Source organism: Bactrocera dorsalis, chromosome 5 (genome assembly GCF_023373825.1).
Source record: "Bactrocera dorsalis isolate Fly_Bdor chromosome 5, ASM2337382v1, whole genome shotgun sequence".
NCBI lineage: Eukaryota > Metazoa > Arthropoda > Insecta > Diptera > Tephritidae > Bactrocera > Bactrocera dorsalis.
In genome coordinates this window covers 64434775-64452169 of record NC_064307.1, presented here as the reverse complement: position 1 = coordinate 64452169, position 17395 = coordinate 64434775, and the positions used below count along the sequence as shown (strand labels likewise).

The following is a 17395-nucleotide window of genomic DNA, read 5'->3' as shown; positions in this document are numbered from 1 at the left end:
AGCGTGACAAGTTCAGTCAATGTAGCCATGTTTTGTGCCAGATCATCTATATTCAGGCAAGATGATCCCTCAAATTTTGAAATATCCACTTAAAATTTTGCACATGTTTTTTTATCAACAAGAAGCTACTTACATATCGGAGCCACCGATTTTCGACCACTATAGCAGATAGCTGTCATACAAAGTGAACGACCAAAATCCAGTCCTTGTATGGAAAACTTTTTTATTTGAAAAGTTTTCTTCACAAAATTTGGCACGGATTATTTTCCAAGTCATTGCCACAATCTGCTGTGAAATGGTTCAGATCAGACCACTATATCATATAGCTGCCATATAAACTGAACGATCGAAATAAAATCTTTGTATGGTGAACTCTTTTATCTCAACAGATATCGTTACACAATTTTGTCTAGATTAATATCCAAAGTATCGCTATAAGCTCCGAAGAAACTGTTCAGTTCGGACTACTATAGCATATAGCTGCCATACAAAGTAAACGATTAAACTCAAGTCCTTGTATAGAAAACTTTTTTATTTGAATAGATATCTTCACAAAATTTGGCAAAGATCAATATCCATTAATATCGCTATAATATCCGAAGAAATTGTTTACATCGGACAACTATAGCACATAGCATCCATACAAATTGAACGATCGGAATCAAGTCCTTCTATGGGAAACTTTTTTATTTGAAACGATATTTTCACAAAAGTTTGCATAGATTAATATCCAAAGTATTGCTTTAACCTCCAAAGAAATTGTTTACATCGGACAACTATAGCACATGGCTGCCATACAAATTGATCGTTCAAAATGAAACCTTTTTTATTTATGAAGCTGCTGCTGAACACCCACTGCTTTTTCCATTTTTATTTCATTTAAATTAACTATTTACGCATCATTATTTTTCTTTATGCCTACAAATTAACCCTTTCCAAATTTTTTCTTTGTTCCTACAAATTAACCCTTTCCAAATTCAAGTTGAATAAATTACTTTCGTGTATAATTCAATTTATTGCGTGTCCATGTGTAAACTCTCTATTTATAAACTCCTATTTGATTTAGTTGCCTTGCGAAAAAATGTCTGACGTATGTATGTTGAGAGCAATCAAATATTTAATTTATATCGACACCTGCTTTGAACTGACCTTGCCCTATACGATATGGGCGAGTAATGGAATTTCTATTAATATACACACATGAATGTGTATGTTTGCGGGAGTGTTCTGGTGAACAGACACGCAAAACTAATAGTTTATACAAAACGAAACAAAAACTACATATACACATATATATGCATATGCGTATGTACAAACATATATGTGCATATATATGTATACTTAGGTGTTTTCATAAGTGGGTTGGGTGCTTGTAGCTGGTCTAAATATTTGAAGCCTTTTTCGCTTACGCAAATTCTTCAGCCTTTCAACATTTTTTTGGTGTTTTATGTTTTCTTTTCATTAAAAATCAATATTATTGCTCCAGCACACTTCCTGTTAGTTTAGGTTTGACTCTCTAAAATATTTTAAAATATTCTTATTTCACTTTTATATGTAACATGAATATGGAATGCATTAAAATTTGCCAGCTATCAATATAAATGAAAATTTAGTCGTAAAGGAAATCGACATAATATTTTAATGTCGACAAGAAAAAGGAATTAAAAGGGTTTCTTAATATATTATTGTATATAATAATATATTCTATATCTTTTCAACTGAAAATCCATTAGCCTCCAATAGTAAGTATTAATTATTAAAGCCACCTTGCAACAGAATCGACTGCCCAATCTTCCCGCTGGTGAACGCTGCACATGTCGAAAACTTAAGCTACACACATGGTAAAGTGAAACGCTTGCCAAAACTTTAAATTATATATGTAATGTAGCTTCAAATGCTGACTCACACTAACTTTAGTTCATATTTAGTCTAATTAATAGCAATAAATGCGTCAGCAACACAAAGAAGCTACCTAAAAAAGGCACGCCTCAATTAGGTGTCCTTTCCCCGCTTTTATGGGTGTTGATGCTGAATGAAATACTACTTCAGCTCAATGGAGAAAAAGAGTAAAAGCAGTAGCATATGCAGACAACCTTCATAAACAGTGAGATTATGGAATCAGAGCTACGAAAATTACCTATCGACCGCGAAAATCGGACCGAGTAGATGTAAACCCTAATAAAACTGAACTAATGCTATTCTCGAGTAAAACCAAAATATTTGAAACCAAAATACCTTTGCGGTACCAGAATTTCTCTGTGCCCCACAGCAAAATACTTAGGGGTTGAAATCGATAGCAAATTGAGTTAGATAATTAACATCGAAAACCGATTAATGAAAGCGTATATGGCCTAAAACACTTGAAAAGAACACTAAGCTGAAACTGTGGCCTTAAACTAAATATAGTCATGTGAAGCTATACTGCTGTCATTGAAATAATACTGATATTGAGCACCGCTGGTCACCAAGCATTAAAAAAAAACAATATATTAACAGGAAAGAAAACAGGATACAAAGAGTAACCTATCCAGGAGTTACCGGTCTTATTGAGTAATGTCCAATTAATGCGTCTAATATGCTCATGCACTGCTCATAGGTGTTTTTACTCGGAAAGTAGAAAGGTCAGATTACAATAGTAACTTTTGGGTGAGGTTACATTCTAACGGGTGATTTTTTTGAGGTTAGGATTTTCATGCATTAGTATTTGACAGATCACCTCAATCTCCACCGACCGGTCAAAAAAGAACTGGAAATTAGTGGCAGGAGTATACTCCAATGATCTTGACATCTCACTCTCTATCCGACTTCCATACTGAGCCAATATCTTCCAGGCAGAATTACTAGGTATAAAAAAGGTCTGTCGAGTTCTATTTAATAACAAAGGAAGAATACAGAAAAAAACCATACTTATACACGGATAGCAAGGCGGTATTGATGGCCTTAGCGACGCTACATATTCAATTCAGCGAAAATCGTTCGAACAGAGTTGTATCAGAACACAATTTTTCTGCTTTAGTGTGAATTTCAACCAAATATTATTTTAAGATTGCATTTTGGACGTTAAATCGGATAGCTAGCTAGAAAGCTGACAAACAATCGAAATATTAAAATAGATTTTTAGAAGAATTTTTTTTTTGGAATATAATTTCTAGTTTTAACGACCATGCAAGATTTGAATCTGCATTATATGAGCTAGGGAGAACAGTCTTTCGAGTAAAAAGCTAACATAACCTAATCTAGCTTTGTAAATTAACATTTTATCCCAACTACGGCCAACATAAGCTATCGTAACTACATCTAATATCACACACTTTAACCAAACCTATATTAATCTAATCTAACTTAGCTTAACTTAAGCTTACTCCGCCTACATTCATACCAGATTTTAATTCAGGAACTTATTCATACTTGGGACCTAAAATAACCCAACCTAAGCTTGTAAACTAATCACAACCAGGCCTAACTTAACCTATACAAATCAAACGCCAGCATCAGACTTAAAGTAATAACTATAATCGCAGCTAACCAAAGCTTACTTATTTTAAGCTAACCTAATCTAATTTGGGCCAGCATAACCTAACTTAACTAACGTAATTTAAGATAACCTAACCTAACCTAACTTACCCTGACCTAACCCAACTGCACCCAGTTCACTTACTATCAAACAATCCATTCATGAGTGTATATATTTTAACTACTGTCGCTTGTGCGTGCTTGCCAGATGCACTCGTCGATTGGCATACAATTTCAAATGAATATTATTGTTGCCAACATTGCGGTTTTTTTTGACAGTTACATACACAATTTCATAGGAATTGCAAACAGGCGGCAGACCGTCTGATAACCAAAAGCGTCAACGTTAACTCTATACAATTATAAACATTTACAGTTGCATGGGTAATAAATATATGTATACGCACGTGTATGTGTGTGGGTGCGTATATACAGTGCATTTCTGTTTTCAACAGCCAAGCATACGAATCAAATTCGGAACGACACAAAGTGACTCAACTGGCAAAACCGAAATCAAATCAAATTAAAATTTCAACCGCAACCAACAATGTAAATAACAACAAACAAGCAAATGCAACAACAACAGCAATAAATTTTATATAGAGACGCGCCACAACACAATACAAGTGCACCGAGGCACAGCCAGCGTAACAGGCAACAACTAACGGATAACGTTGGGGGGCTCGGTACAATTTGGAAGGTCGCAAATTTCCCGTTATCTGAAATGCGCACATTTTTAATGGCAGTGAAAATGCTGTTAACGGTAATTTCACAGACGAGGGAGGCACTATGTGCATGTGGTCAGAGAGAGAGAAAGAGAGAGAGAGATTGACGGAGGGAGAGGGTGAGGTGCCAAATGCGAAAGTTGTTGAAGGCTGAAAATTTATGCTAAACAAAGTAAATTGGCCTTGGTCAGGTCGGTTGGGCTGTGGCCAAAAACCAAACACAAGAAAAATTAAAATAAAATAAGAATTTATTTATTCAATGATGAATTAAAAGTTGCAGATGCAGCGAAGTAAAACAAACAGAAAAATCGGTGCTGATATCAAAGTCACGTCACTAATTAATTGTAGCAGACAATTAAAAATTTCATGGAAATTCACATACATATGTATGTACATACATTGATCATGATAACAGTAATTTATGGTTTAAGTAAAAAGGTAATTGAAACAAAAAGCCGTAGCATAAAAGTTTTTGTTAGAAAACACTTCGATTATTGGTACAGCGAGTCGTACTCGTAAAGGGTGCATTTTTAGTATATTTTGTTATATATGTAAAAACTATGCAGAGAATTTTAAAATTTTTAAACACATCTTTTTTATTTCCCCTTGATTGAGCAGGTCTTTAAAGGTAAGCGATATACTGTTGTTGCATACATTTTTCTAAAAAATTTCGCGTATTTTAATACAAAAATTCTTTAGTTGGCAACTAGCTTCCCCCCAAGTTGCCTTGTGACTTCCAAATCAAATCATCAACTGTCGAGAGTCGGAATAAATAGAGAGATACTCGGAAACCCTCCCACACCCTATTTCAATAACTTTACATAGGAGAAAGAATCATTTTGAGGACTTTGTGCTCAAAAATCAATGATTTGGAACACATTTTTATTTTTATAAATTTCTGTGTAAATCCAAATTTATTTTTTCTTTAATAATAATATGCCCCATGCGATTCTGCAAATTTCTGCATTTTTATTTTATCTCTACGACCATTAGTTTAGAAGTTATAAGCATTTTTGTATTCGCTTGTATTCGCCGGCTGCTTGCTGCATGCTCCTGGTCGCCTGGTAGAAATCTGAGTTTTTGGCACCAAATTGAATGCAATTTTTCTGCAGCGGCGGCGGATGCGCTACAAATTTGCGTGGTGTTGCATACGCAAAGGGGCGAAGTTCGGAACACGGATGCGGCCATATGCAACGGCCGGAAATGGGGACAGGTCCTTGACCGGAAGCGGAAACGGGCATCCACTTCCGGCCTGGTGGCGAAACCGGAAGTCATAACCCGGAAACGGATATGTTGGCCGGAAACGGAATTGGCCCACTTCCGGTCTGGGGTTCAAACCGGAAGTCGGGGGCCGGAAACAGGTGTCTCGGACAGGAAGTGTGGTGCGCTATTTCCACTTCCGGTGAAGGACCTGCCTCATTTCCGGGCATTATATATGCCCACATCCGTGCCCACAATTTCGCCCCTTTGCGTATGCAACACCACGCAAATTTGCAGTGCAGCCGGCGCCGCTGCAGGAAAAATGCATTTCAATTTGGTGCCAAAATCTCGGATTTCTACCAGGCGACCAGGAGCATGCAGCAAGCAGCCGCCGAATACAAGCGAATACAAAAATGCTTATAACTTCTAAACTAATGGTCGTAGAGATAAAATAAAAATGCAGAAATTTGCAGAATCGCTTGGGGCATATTATTATTAAAGAAAAAATAAATTTGGATTTACACAGAAATTTATAAAAATAAAAATGTGTTCCAAATCGCTGGTTTTTGAGCAGAAAGTCCTCAAAATTATACTTTTTCCTATGTAAAGGTGTTGAAATGGGGTGTGGGAGGATTTCCGAGTATCTCTCTATTTATTCCGAGTCCCCACTGAAGCTATAACAACCAAATTCATCCAGCGCAAATATTTTAAGAACTCCTAGGACAGTTTGAATGTATAAAATCAGAAAGTAATTTGGTACTTATTTAGATACTTATATGTATATACTTACTCCTTCTTAGATCTTCAAAGCTATGTGGCGGTAGATTTACATAAAAATATCCAAAATATCGTTACTGTTATTGAAGTAATTTTTAGTTTATTTGTTTAGGTTCAAATTTACATACATACATATCTATTTTTCAGTTGCATTTTTATTTGCTCTATTCTATTCTATTTCTATTGCAGACAGCATAGGCGATGAAAGCATTGTGGCGACGAGTCATAGAGTAGTGACCAGTTGCAGCATTATATATGTAAATGTATGCAATTAACTAGGTATAGGTATTATGTGGTGTAAAATCTGTTTCCGCTGTGCCGCCTTTAGTGCCGTTTGTAGCAAAGTATCGCTGTTGTATCTCAGCATTTATAGCCTCTTCGGTTACAGCGGCTGCCGCGCTGGCAGCATTAGACAGTACGCACCCGCTATATCGTCACTCTGATCGGAGTTAGTGGACTTCGCGCTGTCCTTTGTAGTATTAACAATATTATTGTCGTGATTTTCTTTGTTTTCAAGTTCATTTTCATGCATTAATGTGTTTGTTGCGAAAGTGTTATCATTTAAAATGTTGCTGGTTTTGTTGCTACTATTAGCGGAATTTTGATCAAGTCTTCGTCGTTATTTTCTTTATTGCTATTGCTTGTAGCCTGTTGTTGTTGCGCCTGCTGCTGATTTGCCATTTTATTGCGATTTCGTTGTAACTCTAGACTAGCACTTGAGGCCTCAGTAGTGTCACTCGTGCTTAAATCGTCAGCTTGTCGCCACTCACCTTCAGAACGCGCGCCTGCGAAAATAAAAATTTTATTTAAATGTAATGTAAACTGATAAATTATGGAAACGTACTGCTTGTCTAATGAAATACTAACCTGCACCGCCTGCACCACTGTTATTCACAGCATCCGTTCGATTTTTGGGTTTATTGCTGTTAGCTGTTGTCAATTTGTTGCTTATATTTGATTCCGCTGGACTAAAGACATTTTGTCGCCAAATTGGAACTGTGTTGCCCTTCCGTCGAACGTTGCTTCCAGTCAATCTATGTTTGTCTGTCTGACTAGGCGCTGATGCATCGCTATCACATTATTACTTGTAATGTTGCTATTGCTGCTGTTGTTGTAACGCATATCATCCAGTTATTCGCTCTCTCTCGCTGGCGGTACGCTTAATATGTAGCCTGTATTGGCAACGTTTGTCATTGACAACACTAACGCTGCTGCGGCATCGTCATTGTCTGCTTTGTTGCTTTCGTTGTCAGCATTATTTGCACCGTATTCGTCTTTCTCTGCATTCTCTTGCAAAGTATCTGCTTGCCGATTATTCACTTCACATTGGCGTTAGCTGGAGTGGCTGGCAAGGCGTGTTGATCATCTTCAGCTGCAAGATCATCATTGGATTCTTGCTTGATCGCATAAGTTACCTGACATCGGTAATGGATTTTGCTGTTGTTCTTGTTGTTGCTTATACGGCTGCAAGCGCTGCAATGATCAATTTCTATCTTTCGCTCTTTCCATGTTTTTTTCTCTCTCTCACACAACAATACTTGCATTGCTAGAGCACTTCTGCAGTGTTCTAAATTTAGAGTTAAGCTTGTAGGATGTTTTCTTTAAGAGTGTAAGCCTGAAAAGAGAGAGAGATATTTAGCTAACGTTGTATATTTTCATTTGGTAGGAAAGAGATTTATAAATTTTCATAAAAAGGCAACAGAAAAGGTATATACAATATTTTTATATGGCACATCTGAACTAATACTCCCTCTCAAGTGACAGCAGTCACTATATGTACCTGTACTAGTTAAAAGAGCAATGCATTATGCCCTTAAACGTTGCTTAGAAGAACTTTTTCGAATGCAACAATTTAACTAACATACATATATAAGTTCATAACGGCATCTACTCGTTTATTGCAATACAACTTCCTCTTTGCATATTTATTTTGTAATATTTCCCGTATTTTAAAAGCACCCTGATGTTTTAATAAAATAGGGAAAAGTCCACTTTATCGCATGCACCGCTGCAGTCGGGCAAACTTTATTTTATTTACACTGCCAGCAGCCGCAATAAAAAGGGTGACGCTAACACAAAAACAAAACCAAATAGAAAGGAGTGGTGTTCAAGTGGAAATATAGGGCAAACCATAACGTTTGACAAAGAGCGGCAAATAAACAATAAACATTCCACACCGCCTCTTGTTGGTTAACGACAAACGTTGCATGAAGCCTAGTGCGAGCTGGGCAGGACTTTGAAAAGGACCACACTTGCTGGTTAATGGTCTAGAATTGTTTGTTGTTGGTTATGGTTCTATAGAAAATTAGGAATGGTGCGTGGACAAACGCTGCTTGAATGCAACAAGCGTGACCAATATATACAGGCACTCTTAAAATATATGAAAAATATATGAGAAATATTGTTTTGTATAAGTGCGACGAAAGTTATGGCCGATAACTAAGCATTTGGGCGGGCGACTTCCAATTTACTGGCTGAGAATTGCAAAAATATATGTATATGAATGGGAGGTTGAAAAATTCAGAATATTAATAAAATTTAATAGTACTAAATTACAAATACAACATATCTTTTTAATGGCAAAGCGTAATGTGGACTCTTTATGCAAGAGCGGAACAGCTAACTGACCGAGATTTGTGTGAAGAGACTGTGACTCAAATTATTCAATTTTTTATAATGTAAGCAGGCGATGTAAAGTCCAGGAAATCAAACTTGAAACCTTACAAAAAATAGTAGTGATCTTAAATTGGACATCAAACTGAAGATAAAAACCGAAATTTTCACTAAAGTCCGGAAATTCGAAAAGTTTTTAAATATCAAGCAATTGACACTCACAATAGATTTGGGCTTTCTTGGCCATATCATCAAATATATATACCTAAAATAAATGAATAGATTCAGATGCATTGAAGTATTTAGGTAATACCTTCGATTTGCCAGCTACTGAAAGAGAATGGTAACACTTGCGTTAATGGACTAACTTGTACACAGACGCAATCTCAATTGTGTTGCGCTTCGCTCTCTGGCGGAGAAGTGCTTCATCAAATAAAACAAATCGGTCCTCCCGCTGTAAATACGCTAGTTATGTATGTGCATACTTTGTTGTATAAAATTCAATTCACATTGTTGCCAATTTTACAAGGAAATTTTTTTTTACAACAGAGCAGAGAAATGACGAATTAAAGATGGTTAATACTAAAACACATTTTTTGAGGGAGATTCCTATGTTTCAAATAAATGTTTCTATACATATATATCCATATATATATAAATATGTGCATACTATATAGTATAGAATTCAACTCGCGTACATTGTTGCTAATTTTCCAAAAGAAATTTTTTTACAAGAAAGCAGAGAAATTGCCAAATACGGTTAGTACTAAAAACTATTTTTTGAACGAGATTCATATGTTTCAAATAAACGTCTCTATACGTGAAAATATAAATTAATTTATTTTAAAAGTGCATATATCGATAAAAAGTTGGCATACAAATAACCGATGTAAAAGAGCACTGTACTTATTCTCCAATATTTTGATTATGATAGTTAATTGATTGAGTTGTAAGTCTCTGGATTAACCATTGTAGCTGCATAGAACTGAAATTTGAAAGATTTTGGGATGCGCGGTATAAATATTATGCATTTTTGGATTCTTGCCCAGGTTCAGCATTAGAAATTTCATATTCTATCGAACGTCTTCTGACTTTTGTCGATTAGTCATTAGCTGGAAGATATTTACGCGAATTAGTCCCTCAGTTTTTAAGATATCGATCAGAAATTTTACTCACATACTTTTCTCCTTAAGAAGCTAAGAATATGTCGGAACCACCGATATCGAACTACTATAGCATATAGCTGTCATATAAACTTAACGATCAAAATCATGTTTTTGTATGGAAAACTTTATTATTTAAAGAGATATCTTCGCGAAATTTCACAGAGATTATTTTCTAAGGCAATGTTATAATCTCTGAAGAAATTGTTGAGATCAGATCACTATAGCATATAGCTGTCATACAAAGTGAACGATCAAAATCATGTTTTTGTATGGAAAACTTTTTTATTTAAAGAGATATCTTTGCGAAATTTCGCACAGATTATTTTCCAAGGCAGTGGTATAATCCATGAAGAAATTTTGCAGATCGAATTGCTATAGCATATAGCTGTCATACAAAGTGAACGCTCAAAATCGTGTCCTTGTATGGAAAATGTTTTTATTTGAACAGATATTTTCACGAAATTTGGCACAGACTAATTTTTAAGTCAGTGGTATAAACTCTGAAGAAATTATTCAGATCGGATTACTATAGCATAAAGCTGTCATACAAATTAGACGATCAGGCTTATAGCCTTGTATGAAAAACTTATTTATTTGTGAAGATATCTTCGCAAAATTCAGCACATATTATTTTTCAAGATAGTGGTATAATCTCTGAAGAAATTATTCAAATCGGACCACTATAGCAGATAGCTGCCATACAAACTGGATGATCAAAAATTAAGTAATTTTATGGAATTCTTTGTTTTTTTTTCTTGTTTTTGTATTATTTTGCATTTCACTTGAATTCACCTAAAGTAGTGCCAAAATACAAGTCACTGTCAACGATTTAAAATGTGCTAATACGCTTTGCAAACCGGATACTTGGCAAAAAGTTAACCAAAACTTCCACGGCGCAAATAGTTTGGATTTCAACTTTAGCTACAACTCCGTAAATTACTTTTTCCAACATATATATTAAGCATTTCGACTTTTCACTTTCCGCTGTTGCCATCCTGCCAGCGATTGCGCTTAATGTTTTAACTTCAGCCATCAGCGGACCATAACTTATGGCTTCCTTAATGCAGCCAGAACAACGTAGACAAGCGTCGCCTTTGCAGTGATTGCTAGTAATTAAGCAAAATTAAAGGATCTTCGAAAACTGTAGATGTATGTGTGTATATAGATATATCTTGATTATATATAAGAATGCTTATTTATGTTTGGTTGCGCGTTGAGTTCGAAAGACACCCATCCTAAGCTCCTTGCTCCCACCAAACCATGCAAGCTCGCTTGGGAAACTGCAAAGTGCACTTTCCGCTTTCATTGCTGCAATATTAATTTTAATAAGTTTCGTAATTTTTTGTCACAAAATTCTCCCGCACATCCGCGTTCTTGTTTACCCATCATCACGGCTACACCATTTTTATTTTCTACGTATTCTCGGCGCTTGTATGCAAGCGCGTTCGGCACCTCACTTCCACTTCATCGCTTTTGCCAGCAATTCAGCTTGTCAACACTAACAAGGAAAATTGAAATTTCATTTTCGTTTTGTCCACATTTTCCATAGAAAATTACAATTCAAACAATTCGCCTGCACCTAACCCCTACACCGCTATCCCGCCGCATTTTGCTATATTTTTTATGCGTTGGTTCTATTTGCCACTTTTACTTGCCACACACAATGGCTGTGCTGTCACTTAAACAATGATTTTTACTAACTGAAAGTTGTGTCATCCTGCCGCCAACAACAATGCGCAGGAAATGTGTCCTGTCTGTGTGATTGCCACCATGCCGCCGCTTCATTTATAACACTTAAGCGCTGTGTTCGCAACCCGCTTCCCACGCTCCCCAGCTCGCCTATACCACTTGCTTTCTCTCTCACATACTCCTTATTTCCATTTTACGCTCTCCTCTACATTTATGCAGCATCAATATTCACTTGGTCGCAAGCAGCTTTTTAATCAAAATGCAATTTCTAAGAATCTTCCGAAGAAAATTTGCTGAAAATCATCAAATAAATGGCGCGTTGGGGTAACTGGCCGGCAGTGTGGGGTCTATAAAATGGCGTAAACGCTTGTTTGTACATTGCGGTAGAGCAGTCGACCACTTGTGGTTTTGCTTTTGTGCACGGTCATCTACGGCAACGCCATTGCAGGGGTCACATGATATATATAAGGGGTGAGTCAAAGTGCATGGAAATTGTTTTCTTCAATAAAAAAGCGAATGAAACGCCATGAAAACTTTCTTCATTGGCGTATGATCTCAAATATAAATTGCACGTCGTTGAGCTATGGGGGAAATATATAAATTTACCGTTATGTGCGTTAAATTAACTCGTATAGTCGAGAAAGTAGAAAATGTGTGTTGATATTCGGTCGAATTTGGGAAGTCAATTAATTTGTGTGCGTAAATATTTGGGGAAATTTTCTGATAATAATTAGTTTAGTTAAGTTGGTGGTGTGTATTAAGAGTAGCACACTTAAAGCTGGACAGTTATTTGTCAAAAATAAATTAAAATCAATAAGTGAGAAGTAAAGCTCTTGAAAGCGGTTTGGGTTGTACACAAAGTCCTGCAGTTGTCTCCAGATTGCATAGCATTAACTTGAACACAGCAGTTACGAAGGGCTACAGCCAGACTCTGAATCTTGACCATGAAATCCGGAAACTTTTTTTTCTAGAAACAAATCATTTTTATGTTGCTTCCGCCAGATGACCTTCCTACGTTCCACTAGTGTTCGCCTAGTTTGGTATATATTGGGTAGTCGCAAAAGTCCTTTCGTATTTCTAATCAAACTTCACCTTTTTTTTATATTTATAATGAACTTTAATGAACCAATTATGTACCATTTTGGTCGAACCACTTTTGCCATTTTTCCGCTAGAGAAATTCTTTCATCAGTGTACTACTTTCCTGGTTTCTCGACGAAAAACTGCGACAAGTAATTTTTACAGGCTTCTTTTGAAGCCAACTTTACTCCATTCAGGCAGCTCTGCATTGTCCGAAACAAATGGTATTCCGATGATGAGAGGTCAGGGCTATATGGTGGATACATCAAAACTTCCCAGCCAAGCTCTCCCAGTTTTTGCCGAGTCATCAAACATGTGTGGTCTAGCGTTGTCCTGATGGAAGGCGAAGCTCTTTCTGTTGATCAGTTCCGCCCGTTTTTTCGACTGTTTGTTTCAATCTTATCGGTTGTTGACAGTAAATGCAGTAAGTAATCAATCATTTCACCAGGCTGGATCAGCTCATAATGGATGTTTTCCTTCCAATCCCACCAAACACTCAGCATACCCTTTCGAGGCGTCAATCTGAAGCCTAGAGCTGAGAGCAAGCTTTGTGGAGTTCTGTGGTTCTCTTATTTTTGAAGTAAGTTCCTAAGATATGATGCAACCCTCGTATAGATTAATGGTATTAAAAATGTGCTAGTCTTAATTGTTTACAAAAAAATTAATTTTAAACTTCCCTTTCACTTTGTGACTTCTGTTCTGTCATTTCCATTTCCTCAAACACACTTCCTAAAGTCAAAAAACTTGGTCAAACCAATTACTGCGAACACTTAAAATCCAATATAGACGCATACACACACACATAAACACTACGTAAACCCAATTTTGCCGTCCTTACCAACCCCTCTTCGCACTTTAGTAGTCCCAAAGCATCAATGGCCGCAATGGGCACTTCATAACTCTTTAGGCTGTCAACGACAATGCTCAGCAAGAAATGAAAAAAAAAAAAACTGAAATATGAAGCCTACCTGCCTATCAACTGCGTTGCCGAAAGCTTTATTTACAAATACTGTAGGCAATACTGACAGTCGCTCTCTCTCTCTCTCTCACACACACAAACATACATGCATATGATGGCACTGGAGTACACTGTAGATGCTAATCACAAGTGCAAAGTTCGGTCCCATCGAACGGTAAACACAATGATCGAAAATAAATTGGGAAACCCACAGTACCAGTATGACAACAACAATACGAAAGACATACTACAAAAAGTGCATGATGAAAATGGCACGAAATAACTCTCAGTCAATCAAGTGTGCCGAGATAATTGGTGAAGTGAAATGTGAGCGTCAGAAAATATTTGTACTCCAACAGAAGAAGAGAAAGATTGAAGAACAGCGAGTCAACATTACCTCAAAAAACAGCTTTAAAAAAGAAAAAAAAATACGAGCAAATGCCAAAAAAATCTCAGCGAACGAAAATAAGCAAGCAAGGAAAGTCAAAACATAACAGAAAAACAAATAACAAAACTAGGCCGACAACACACTTGATAACTGCAAAAAAAAAAGAAATAAAAAATTGTTGAAAACAAACTGCACAAAAAAGTGTTAACAAAAAGCGTCAACAAATTAAACTCGATACATTCCAAATATTTAAGATTTGGGCAAAACCTTTTGCATGCGTGGTGTTGCTGTTATTTCCAAACCCCAACAAGATATATTGAGTTTCAGCCGCAAAATTTGTTTCGATTAATTATGATGGATATTTCGCAACAAAGCTGATAGTAAACCAATTTAGTACCGGCTTTTACTAAAAAAATGAAAGAGTCATCAAAATACATAAATCAGTGCTTTTTGAAGAGTATATACTTATACTATAAGAACATCAAAGTTATAAATGAGACAATCGAATGCTACAATCGAAAAAGTAATCATTACTAAGTAATAATCAACAATCGATCAAAGTAATCATCACAAAGTAATAATTAAAGTACTTTAAGAACATCATACTAAGTAATCACCACATTTCACTATAAAGGTAATCATTACTAAGTAATCATTAAATTTTTAATAGTATTTTAATTACACCAAGGTTATAAATGAGTCAATCTTTAAACATTATTTTTTTAAGAGTATTTTAAGCACAACAAAGATATGTATGTAAGAGAATCAATAAAAGTAATAATTACTAAGTAATAATCAACAATTGATCGAAGTAATCTTCACTAAGTAATCATTAAATTTTTAATAGTAATCTAATTACACCAAAGTTGTAAATGAGTCAAACTATAAAAGTAATTATTCCTAAGTAGTCATTACTTTTTTAAGAGTATTTTAAATACATTAAAGTTTAATAAGAGAATCAATAAAAGTAATCATTACGACGTAATCACTAAATTTTTAAGAGTAATTTAATTACACCAAAGTTGTAAAAGTAATTATTCCTAAGTAATCAATACTTTTTTAAGAGTATTTTAAGTACATCAAACCAATAAATGAGGAAGTCGTAAAAGCAATTATTACTAAGTAATCATACTAGTAATTATTACTAGGTAATCATTACTTTTTAGAAGTAATTTAAGTACGCCAAAACTATAAATGTAGCCTATCAAAGGAGGGAGAGATAGAGAGAAAGAGTAAAAAAAGCTCATGAACTTAGAGCTCTTCAAAAACAAGTGAAAATCCCAACCGATTAATAGTTATGTAATACCTTTGAAGAATTGGTAAAAAGGAGCAATGTCAAAAGGTTCAAATACTGCTGGTTTTTTGTGGTTGCCTTAAAAAAATCTTAATACCTTTTTATAAAAAATATCCGAATTTTGATCACTAGTAAGCTTTAAATGACAGCACCAAGCTTTTCATGGCACCTTAAAACTTTCCTTCTTCTGCCGATTTCAGCTTATTTCTAGAAAGTTGCTAAAGAGCTTGCTTGAGCCCATGATTGTGATATGTTGTTTGGTGTTATGACAGCTTACATTATTTAATAATCCTAGCTACTAACAGAGCTATCCAGAAAACAACCCCGCTTTTTCTATTGGGTATTGAGATAATAAATTATTGCCTTTTGTGGTGTTCCGAAAATAATTCCACGATACTCTGTGTAATGATTGAGAGAAGCTAGTAACACGGTACTCAGAATAATAGTTAAGAGAAGATTATATTTAAGACTTTATTTTGGCGTAGAGATTTGTAAAAACCGAGCAAGTTTGGAGATCATTTCTGGTAAAATATTGCTTCGGTATTGAACATAGTTTTGTTTGAAGTTAGTGTAAACTTTTTTGGAGAATAGAAAGTGTGAGATTCATTTCGAAATATCTAACCAAGAACATAAAATTATTTTGAAGAATTTCTGTCGCTCATTTTGCATTACTTCTCAGAGTACGTTACACCAGAAGAAAACTATACGCACTAGAGAAAGAACGGACGGGGCAAATTGCTAACAAACTTCCGAATACTGATAATGCTAGGTCAATATTAAGAGGCGGAATCGCCAGCGCCAGTAGAAGAATATCGGGTAGAATCATGATAAGCACTTCTATTAAAAGATCGCAAATTTTTCGGTATGCAGTTTAAACTTGTGAACTTATTTACATGTAATAAACAGAGCAAATCTGCAAGTATCCACGCTTCCTTTTAAGCCTGACCGTTTTTTGAATAGAAAAGTACTTTGAAAACTTCCAATATCAACCCTCTTCTTAACAAGGTTTCCTTATTCAGCATACCATTTACCGTTACCAGCTGTTAAGCAAGTTGTCAAACAAATTATGTCTACAAATCTACAAATTACTTCCATAAAAAATGTCAAGTAATTTATGTCTTCCGTAAATATATGAGCGCCGCTTTTTTCTCACTTCAATATACAATATTTCTTTACAATGTCACACCTTTTGTGTTGTACGAAATTTTTTATTGCTTCCAAATCGGCTGCAACAAATCGCTGCTTCGTACTAACTGTTATTTATATTCTCAAATTTATTACTTTTGCTATATTGACTTTATGTGTAAACTCATTCTCCCTTCCTCTCTCTCTCTCTCACCTTCTCTCTTTCTCTTCTGCGCCTCCTACCTCCCCTCCCACACACTCACACCAGTTCGCTCCGGCTATGCATATTGAATGCTCTTTTATTGCAAGTCTTTTTGTGAAAATTTTATGAAGTCTATTCTTTAGAATTCTGTTTGCGCCGTAAGGCTTCTAGCTGTCGCGGTTCTTTACGCTTTTACATTCATAGAATTCAATTCAACTGCGATTGTTTGTTTGCTTGTGTTGGTTTGCACTTCAGCACTTAGTCCTCAAGTTTTTTATTTCACTTTTTTTTTAATCAATATCATCTCAGCGTGTCCTTGAAGTTCCAACTAAGTGCACACATACACACCTGCAGCTGTTCTTTTGGCTTGCCAGCCGTGCAAAACAAATTCGATTTTTATTGGCCCATTTCCACGACGCTGACGGAAGTTTAAATGTTTGTTTAAATGGCTGCACGCGACGGAAGTAAGAAACTTATTTTTATTTCTTTCGCAATAAATTGCAGCAAATAGAATTCCGTTCGTTTTATCTGTTCGATTTAATGACAGTACTAAAACCATGCGAAAAAATTTGCCAAGAAAGTGATGTAGAAAGTGGCATGAAGTTGTGTTAGGTTAGAGGGCTAATCCCTCAGCCTCGCTGGGTATCACATTTAGACTGTTGTTTA

General features: G+C 35.7%; 2 protein-coding genes across 4 annotated transcripts in view; one reads left to right on the top strand and one right to left on the bottom strand.

The window, feature by feature from the left end:
* The window catches only part of LOC105227889 (serine-rich adhesin for platelets), a 289634-nt gene that overhangs the window by 204685 nt on the left and 67554 nt on the right, over nucleotides 1–17395 (top strand). The window lies entirely within an intron of this gene.
* The window catches only part of LOC105227891 (hydroxyacylglutathione hydrolase-like protein), a 96237-nt gene continuing 85645 nt past the window's right edge, over nucleotides 6804–17395 (bottom strand). For both annotated transcript variants that reach the window (XM_049457827.1, XM_049457828.1), the window contains one exon: nucleotides 6804–7830. The gene's annotated coding sequence lies outside the window, so the exon portion shown is untranslated. The remainder of the gene's footprint in view (nucleotides 7831–17395) is intronic.